The following is an 8,038-nucleotide window of genomic DNA, read 5'->3' as shown; positions in this document are numbered from 1 at the left end:
AAAGCTCTGCGGAGGGACGGGGACAGCTGGGGGTGCTGGCGGGGTGTTGAGGGCTCCTGTGCGGGTGTTTGGGGGGGTTGGTGTTGGGGGGCATGTTGGGGAAGGAGTTGTCTGGAAGGTGAGAGGTCTCGGCTGGAATTTGAGTCACTTTGGAGGCAGCATGTGTGCCTTGTCCCAGCTGTGGTTATGGTGGGCAGAAAGAATAGCTGTGACTCTTTCTTGATTCTCCTGCAGGGAACAAGAAGGGAGAGCTGTGCTTTATTGGTCACTTAGATATCTCTACCAGGGGGAGGATGGGCTTCTTTGCCATCCACTCATGTTTCCAGCAGTTTCGCCAGGTGCTCCTTCCAAGAGCCCCTGCAGGGAGGAGCACAGCTCCCAGTGCACGTGGGCTTTGGCTCCCTGTGGCACAGAAGCCCCCCGGGGCCCAGGTCTCTGGGGCAGGAGAGGGGCAGCAGCGCTGCCAAGGCTCGGGGGGTGGCAGCTCTGCTTGGGCGGGGACTCTGCCACACCTGCTGATGGCAGCGCTGCCCGGGCCCCAGGGCTCAGAGCAGCATTGGTGCCCTGGCCCACACGTTCCCTGTGCCTGTCACACCGCGGCTTTAGGATGGCCAGCAGCCGGGATGTGTCCCAAGGAGGCCGTGCCAGCTTCCGTGGAAGGCCCCGTGCCCTTGCCAGCGCGGCTGCCTCGGCAGCCCTGGGGGCTCCTTCTGCTGCCCTGAGCCCGCAGAGCAGGGCAACATTTGCTGATGGGCTGAGCCCTTGCTAAAGATCCTGTCGGGCTGCCTTAGACACTTGGGGCCAGGGATTCCTTCCAACCGGGGCCACTTTGGGTGGGCTGGAGGCGGCCCCAGGGCAGGTGGCAGCGTATGCAAAGGCCCTTTGTGACACGCTGCAGCACGGTCACCCTGGCATGGAATGGAAGAGTGTGTCCTTTGTGACACGTGGTGACATAGGAGCTGGCAGAGACAGGAGCACGGCACAGCGCTCGGAGCAGGCGACGGGACAGGACGGGACAGAGCGGTGCTGTGAGGAGCCCCCACACAGCGCACTCGTTCGTGTCCGACCCGGAGCTTTTTCGAGGAATTACTTCTAGACGTGACCTCAGGGCCAGACTGCAGGACTTGGCATTTGCCTTGCAATTTTCCTTTATTTTAATCTTTGACATGGAGCAGAGACACTCAAGACTGCCCAAGCTGGCCTGGGTGGAGAAGGAGGAAAAATACACTGAACCTGACCGAGAGGTAGAGATTGAGGACATTGAGCCAATCCTGCTGCAGGAGGGTGAGTGATAGAGCTGGGCCACACGGCTGGTGCCTGCCGCCACATTGGCCCCATCCCATCCCATCCCATCCCATCCCATCCCATCCCATACCATACCATCCCGTCCCATGCCGTCCCGTCCCGTCCCATCCCGTCCCATCCCATCCCATGCCATCCCATCCCATGCCATCCCAAGGTTGAATTTGATAGTCAGAGTTTGGACTTGAAGGTCCAAGGTTGAATTTGGTGGTGAACAGTTGGATTTATTGGTCAAAAGTTAGATTTGATGGTCCAGGGCTGCATTTGGTGGGCAACACTGGGATACCATGGAATAACGGCATTCCAGGGGTTGGGAGTTTAGAATCATCTGATTCCCCTCACAACTTCCCATCAACACTGGCAATCCATGGAATAACAGCATTCCGGGCATCGGGAATTTCAAATCCTCCAGTTCCCCTCAGAAATTCCCATGGAATCCTGTCATTCTGGGCGTTGGGAATTTGTAACAATGGCACATTTGGTGCTCCAAAATAGACACGTGTGTGACGGCATCGGATACTACTGGTGGGAAGGAAAACTGGGAATGGCTCTGGCGGCTCCGCAATCTCCACCAAGCTCAGCATCCTGTCTGGAGAGCTCTACAACTCAGGACTACACAAAAACACGTGGAAAACTCAAGGAACTCAGGCGCACAATGGAAACAAAGTGTAACTGTTCTTTTTTGGTTGCTTTTTATATTTTTAAGAGATTTTCCCCTTGTTTTTTATTGTTTTCCAACTTTCCCACCCTTTTTTTCTTTCTCCCTACCTTTTTTTTTTTCAATCATTAACGCCTTTTATTTTTCAACTGGAAAAATTCCCAGCAATTCTGGGGAAAAAACCCAAACAACCCAAGACACCAAAGCAGGTTTAATCTCCAGGATAACACATGGCAAGATAACATCTTTTAAATAGTAAAATAAAACACTAAACTTTTACTCCCCAAAAAATCTACAAAGAAGAAATATTCAGGATCTTGACACCTTATTCATTACAATTATTATTACTAGTTTTGTTAATATTAACATTATTAATATTGTTATTCATATTATTAATATTCCTCCTTTTTAACAACCCCTTTTCTATTTTTTATTTTGTCATTTTTAATTCAGGAATAAAGATGGGCAAAACCAGCAAAGCATGAACAGGAGGAGACTTCCAGCCCATTCAGAAAGGAAAAGTAGGATTCTCTTTGAAAAAAATTCCAGTAGCATTTTAAAAAAAACCTAAAATCTTCCTAAATAAAACCAAAATTTTGGGCCCTCCCAGGCCCTGGTAGCCTGTTGTGTTGGAATTTCTCCTATTGCGCCTCCAGGTTATCCTTTACCAGTGGATTCATTTGGAATTTTATCCTTATTTTTCCCTGTTTTCCCTTCTTAAAAATTCTTTTTTCCCCAGTTCCTTTGTGCTTGTTTTCACTGAGCTCTGCTCATTTCCAGTGCTATATGGGATTTTTCTGGATCTGGATTGTGTCCTGCTCTCTCCCCTGGTCCCAGGCCCCAAAATCCCAAAAGAATGTCCCAAAAAAACCTCAGAAGACTGAATCACCACATCAGCATTGTCATTAGAGTTTTCCTAGACACATAGGCAGAAAATTTGGGATGAACATTCCCTACCCAGCAGACCCATGAATTCCTGCAGCGTGGAGGTGGAAAAGCTGCTAGAATTGGGATCTTGCCTTGCCAGGAGCATTTTTGAACCTGGTTTCATTCATTATCTTGCTGACATGCACAACAGCAGATCAAATGTGGCAGGGCCTCAGACACGACTTCACTCCTGACACCCAGGCTCCTTGTGCCACTGCTGGCCTTCCGTGTGCTCAGCAAGATCTGTAACTGCACAGGGTTGTGGAACTGCACCTTCAGCACAGGGATCGTGCCAGCCTGACCTGCCCTCGTTCCTGTGCATAAAGCAGGTCGTGGAAGAGAACGGCAGCAGGGGCCTGTGTGTCCCAGGGCACCGGATTTGCGGCGCTTCAGCTCCACAGGGATGCAGGCAAAGTGAAGAAGCCAAACCGTTTATTAATGGCCGGTGAAGCAAAGGGATGAGCTGGGAGGGAGAAAGTGGGGGTGGGCAGGGTCTGAGGGCTGGAGGGTTGGAGCCGTCAACAGGGAGGGAGAAGGCAGAAGCTATGGGAGCTTCCCACAGGCTCAGCTGTGCCAATCATCGGCTGTGCCTGGAGCTCCGGCTGGTCTCCTCTGGTCTCTCCAGGTGGTCTCCTCTTCTATGGTGTTTTTAGGATTTTTAGGAACAATGGTTCTTCTGAGCCACCAGTCAAACGTAGTTCTGCGGATCTCTCAGTGATTCTCTGCTGAACAACTATGTTAATTTGGGAAGGGCTGTCATCACTTCTCAGGCCTTGCAGGACTGGGGAGGGTGGGACAGGGTGGGGCTGGGTGTGGTAGGGCGGGGCAGGATGTGGCAGGGTGGAGTGGGGTGGGCCAAAGGTGGGTGGAGCTGGGCAGGGAGGAGCATGATGGGGTTGGACATGGCAGGAGGGGGCCAAGTCAATTGGGGTGGGGTGGGGTAAAGGGGGCGTGACATAGTGGGGAAGGGTGTGGTGAGACAGCGCTGGGTTGGGCGAAGCAGGAGAGGGTACAGCATGATGGGGTTGGGCAGGGTAGGGCAGGGCAAATATGGGCGGGGCAGGCTGGGGTGGGGTACGGCAGGGAGGGGTGGAGCAGGGTCGGGCAGGGTGTGGTAGGGCGGGGCCAGGTTGGGTGAAGCAGTACAGGGCAGAGCACATATATGTTAGGCAGGGCAGAGAGAGTAATGGCAGGGTGGGGCAGGGTGGGGCTGGGCTCGGCAAAGAAGGACAGGGCAGAGCATAAAAGGGATGCCTATTGAAACAATGGAAGAAGATAAGAGAGGCCCCAGGGGGGCACAGAGACTAAGAAAACCCTCAATAAATATTGTGATCAATAGTGGTCACTTAATATATTTGAAGACAAGGAGAAACCAGTACTTGGAACCCTGAGTTATTATAACTTGTTCTGGTTACTATTATTCTTGTGAAGAGAAAGAAAATGAAATGAGGCTGTGTAGCTGAATATGCTTTGTTTGTCTGAAGGATCACCCTGGATTGAAGCACAATGTGGTTTAAATTTGGCCCCAAGGAATCCTTCTGTGTTGGCTACAAAAAAATATTGCAAAACGAAAGGAAAGGGAGGAGTGAGAACATGTTGTTCTGCATGTTCCCTAGAAAGAAGAAAGGTGTTTAAAATAGAAAGTGAATGAGGAAAAGATGGAGGGTGTGGTTGCTCCTTTTGAGTCATGAGAAGTGGGAGGACAGGGAATGCAGTTGAAATCCCTGGTAAATACTGCTGAGAAAACTTTGCCTTTGAGCCTCCCTTCCTCTCTAGAGCTTGAAAAAGGAAAAACTCACAGTACAGAACCAAAGGCAGAAAGGAAGCTGTGGCATTGTCACCATTCAGCGTCCTCCGACACGGTGCTGGAATTCCGCTAGCTGCCCCCGGCACCACGCCGAGTGTGGGACACAGCTCAGAAGCAGGATGATCCCAGGTGAGGCTCAGAGCAAACGCTCTACGGCACCAGCCGGTGGTCAGGCGCACAGTGGAGATATGGATGAAGAGGAGGCCTTCTGTATGGGTTCCAAGGAAAGCCTTATTCCATGGACAGTCCAGGGCCAAAACACACAGAAAACAGGAGTGCGGGGACTTTTATATGGGAGGGCTCAGGGGCAGGTACAAATTTTCAACCAATAGGAGAAGGACTGGGGAGGAGCACAAGGCGGGTCTTACAATGTTTGAACCAATGAGGAGGAACAGGGGGAGGGTTGACATGCACCAATAGGGCTTCCAGGAACAGGGAATTGTAGCCATGATATTTTATGAAAAATCCTTTACTAGGATTTTTCTCCTATCCTAGCTGAGAAGTCTCAGAAAAGAAATGTAAACAATTAACCATCTGATGGCTGTGGAATGTGGTCTGGACATTGTTTACCAACAGGTGCATCTGTGATTGGTGCATGTGACTTGTTTCTACTTAATAACCAATCAAAGATGCAGCTGCATGGGACTCTGAGAGTCACAAGCTTTTGTTTCCATTCCTACTCCTTCTAGCCTTCTGATGGATCCTTTTCTCTCTGTTATTTATTATAGTTTTAGTATAGCATTTTTAATATATATCATAATAAAATAAATCAGCCTTCTGAAACAAGGAGTCAAGATTCTTGTCTCTTCCCACGTCCTGGCACCTTCAAACACAACCATAGAGAATTGACAGGGAAGTTTCTAGACTAAAGGGTTGGTACAAAGTGGGATTGACAGCTGAATGGGAAGAGGATCAGGGAACATTCCAGATCAAGGAGCAGGCTTAAGGCAAGACAGACAGCTAAGATAGGAGGGTACAATTTAGACTGAGCCATTAACATAGGAGATAACAGAACAAACCAATAAAGAGAAAATACACCACAACAGCCCCCCTTGGACTTGTTTGCAAGGGCTGGGAGGAAGATCACCATCTTTTCAGGAGGTGATCATTCAGTCACTCTTATGGGAGGCAAGGGGACCTTTGAGTCTGATGAAAATCAATATATCCCTTTTGTTAGCTGATTTAGGAGCATGGAAATTTCTGGCTAGACAACACTGGCATGATCCATCAGGAATAGCTAAAAGATTCAGGGCATTTGTTAAAGCCCTGGCCCCAGACTGGGAAGATATAGATCCTATGCTAGATGCTTTAGCAGACACAAGGAAAGAGCTGCTATTAAAAACTGCATGGAATTATGGAAGACTCGGGCAATGGGCAGAAGACAATAGAGAAGAAACATGCCCTCTCACCAAACCTCCCTGGGACTGTAATAATTCTGGTCACTATCAACTCCTGCAGAGGTATTGGGAATGGGTCAGTTTTGGAAAATGGTATCCCTAAGGCTGTCATTTGGAGTGCACCACAGGAAGTAAAACAAAGGCCTCTCAAAACCCCAACTGAATTTTTGAACCATTTCAGGAAGCCGTGCATAAATACACTGATTTACCCATCTGATGAATATGGCATAAACCAACTCATTTCCCTTTTCCTGGGCCAATCCTCTAATGATATTAGGCAGAAATGAGAAATTTAAAACCAAAGAGCGGGTATAGAAAAACTGCAAGAAGCAGCATGGAGAGGTCATATAAATCGTAGTTGGGTAGAGCATAAGCAACTGGAGAAAGGAATGACTAACACGACTATTGCAGCCCTTAGAGGGGCTGCACCACACAAAGGCCCCTCCTCAGGACAAAGACATGGCTGGGGTGGGCAGAGAGCTCTCCCTGAACTCTGGACCACTCAATGTGCCTATTGTGAGAACGAAAGGCATTGGAAGAGAGACTGGCTGCAACTCAAACCCAAGGTGGTTGCAGAACTGAATCAATGCAAGGGCTGGCTGGAGGGCATCCCCCCAGAAAACCCTCTGGTCAAAGGAGAACTGGGGAAAAAGATGAGGAAAATGAAATGTCAGGTGAATGCGGGTGCAACACATTCTGTATTAAATATAAAGTTGGAAGATATTGATCCTGGTAAAGTTGTGAAGGTTGTAGGATACAAAAGTCAACAGCAGAAGGTATCCTTTTTAAAACCACAACCTCATAAACTGGGAAAAGCAGTAGGAATGCATCAGTTCCTATATATGCCTACGCCCCCCAAAATGCCTCCTAGGAAGGGATTTGTTGGAAAAATGACAGGCTGAAATGTAGTTTACCCCTGGAGGAGTTCAGATCAAAGTCAATGATGAACAAATAATCATGTTCTTAGTCTAGCTATCATTACAGAATTGTCCAAAAGAGAAGAGACACAGAAGTTATTCTTAGTCAGGTTTGTCTTAATGTCTGAGTAGATGGGACCCCTGGTAAGGCCAAAGCAGCACAACCTGTAATCATTGAACTTAAACCTGGAACACCACCAATAAGAATTAAACAATATCACCTTCAGGTGGAAAACATAAAAAGTGTTAAGCCTATCATAGACAATTTTCTAAACTTTGGGTTGTTACTGGAATGTGACTCGGAATAGAATACCCCCATCTTACCCATACAAAAGCCTGGTGGCTTGAACTACACTCTGGTTCAATAGCTACAGGCTATTAACAAAATAGCTGGAGATCTCCACCCAGTGATTGCAAATCCATATGCTTTGCTAAGCAAACAAAAAGATGAATCTGGATGGTTTACCATTTCAGATCTCAAGGATGCTTTCTTCTGTATACCCTTGGACCCTGGCAGCCTAAACCTGTTTGCATTTGAATGGGGAAACCCAGAGACTGGAAGGAGAAGTCAATTTACCTGGACTGTAGGACCACAAGGATTCAAGAATAGTCCAACCATATTTGGAAAACAGTTTACTGAGGATCTTGAAAGTTGGGTAAGCTGATCCACAAATGGAATTGTGCTACAATAAGTAGATTATCTACTTATAGCCACAGAAACAAAAAAGACTGGAATGGAGAGGAAGCTTATGAAATGACCTGGGACTAAGCGGACACAAGGAATCCAGAACTCAAGCTCAAATAATCAAACAAGAAGTCATTTACCTAGGATACAAAATATCCCAAGCACAGCAGGAACTTAGACAGGAATGCAGAGGGACCATGCACCGAACCACACTACCTACTAATGGCGGAGAACTGAGAACCTTTCTAGGAATGACTGGATGCTCTATTAACTACGGTGTTAACTGTGGACTGCTGGTTAAGCCACTGTAACAGCTGTTAGAAGGCAATCCCAGAGACCTGAAAT

General features: G+C 48.1%; 1 long non-coding RNA gene across 1 annotated transcript; it reads left to right on the top strand.

Moving 5' to 3' along the window:
• Nucleotides 1–994: 994 nt before the first annotated feature.
• Nucleotides 995–2,579, top strand: LOC135308514 (uncharacterized). Its single transcript, XR_010368925.1, has 3 exons — nucleotides 995–1,284; nucleotides 1,798–1,970; nucleotides 2,414–2,579. It is a non-coding gene; the product is annotated as an uncharacterized LOC135308514 (long non-coding RNA).
• The last annotated feature ends 5,459 nt before the right edge of the window (nucleotides 2,580–8,038 follow it).

The sequence above is a fragment of the Passer domesticus genome, chromosome 10 (assembly GCF_036417665.1).
Source record: "Passer domesticus isolate bPasDom1 chromosome 10, bPasDom1.hap1, whole genome shotgun sequence".
NCBI classification, from domain to species: domain Eukaryota; kingdom Metazoa; phylum Chordata; class Aves; order Passeriformes; family Passeridae; genus Passer; species Passer domesticus.
The sequence above is the reverse complement of the archived record's forward strand: the minus strand, read 5'-3'. Positions and strand labels throughout refer to the sequence as shown.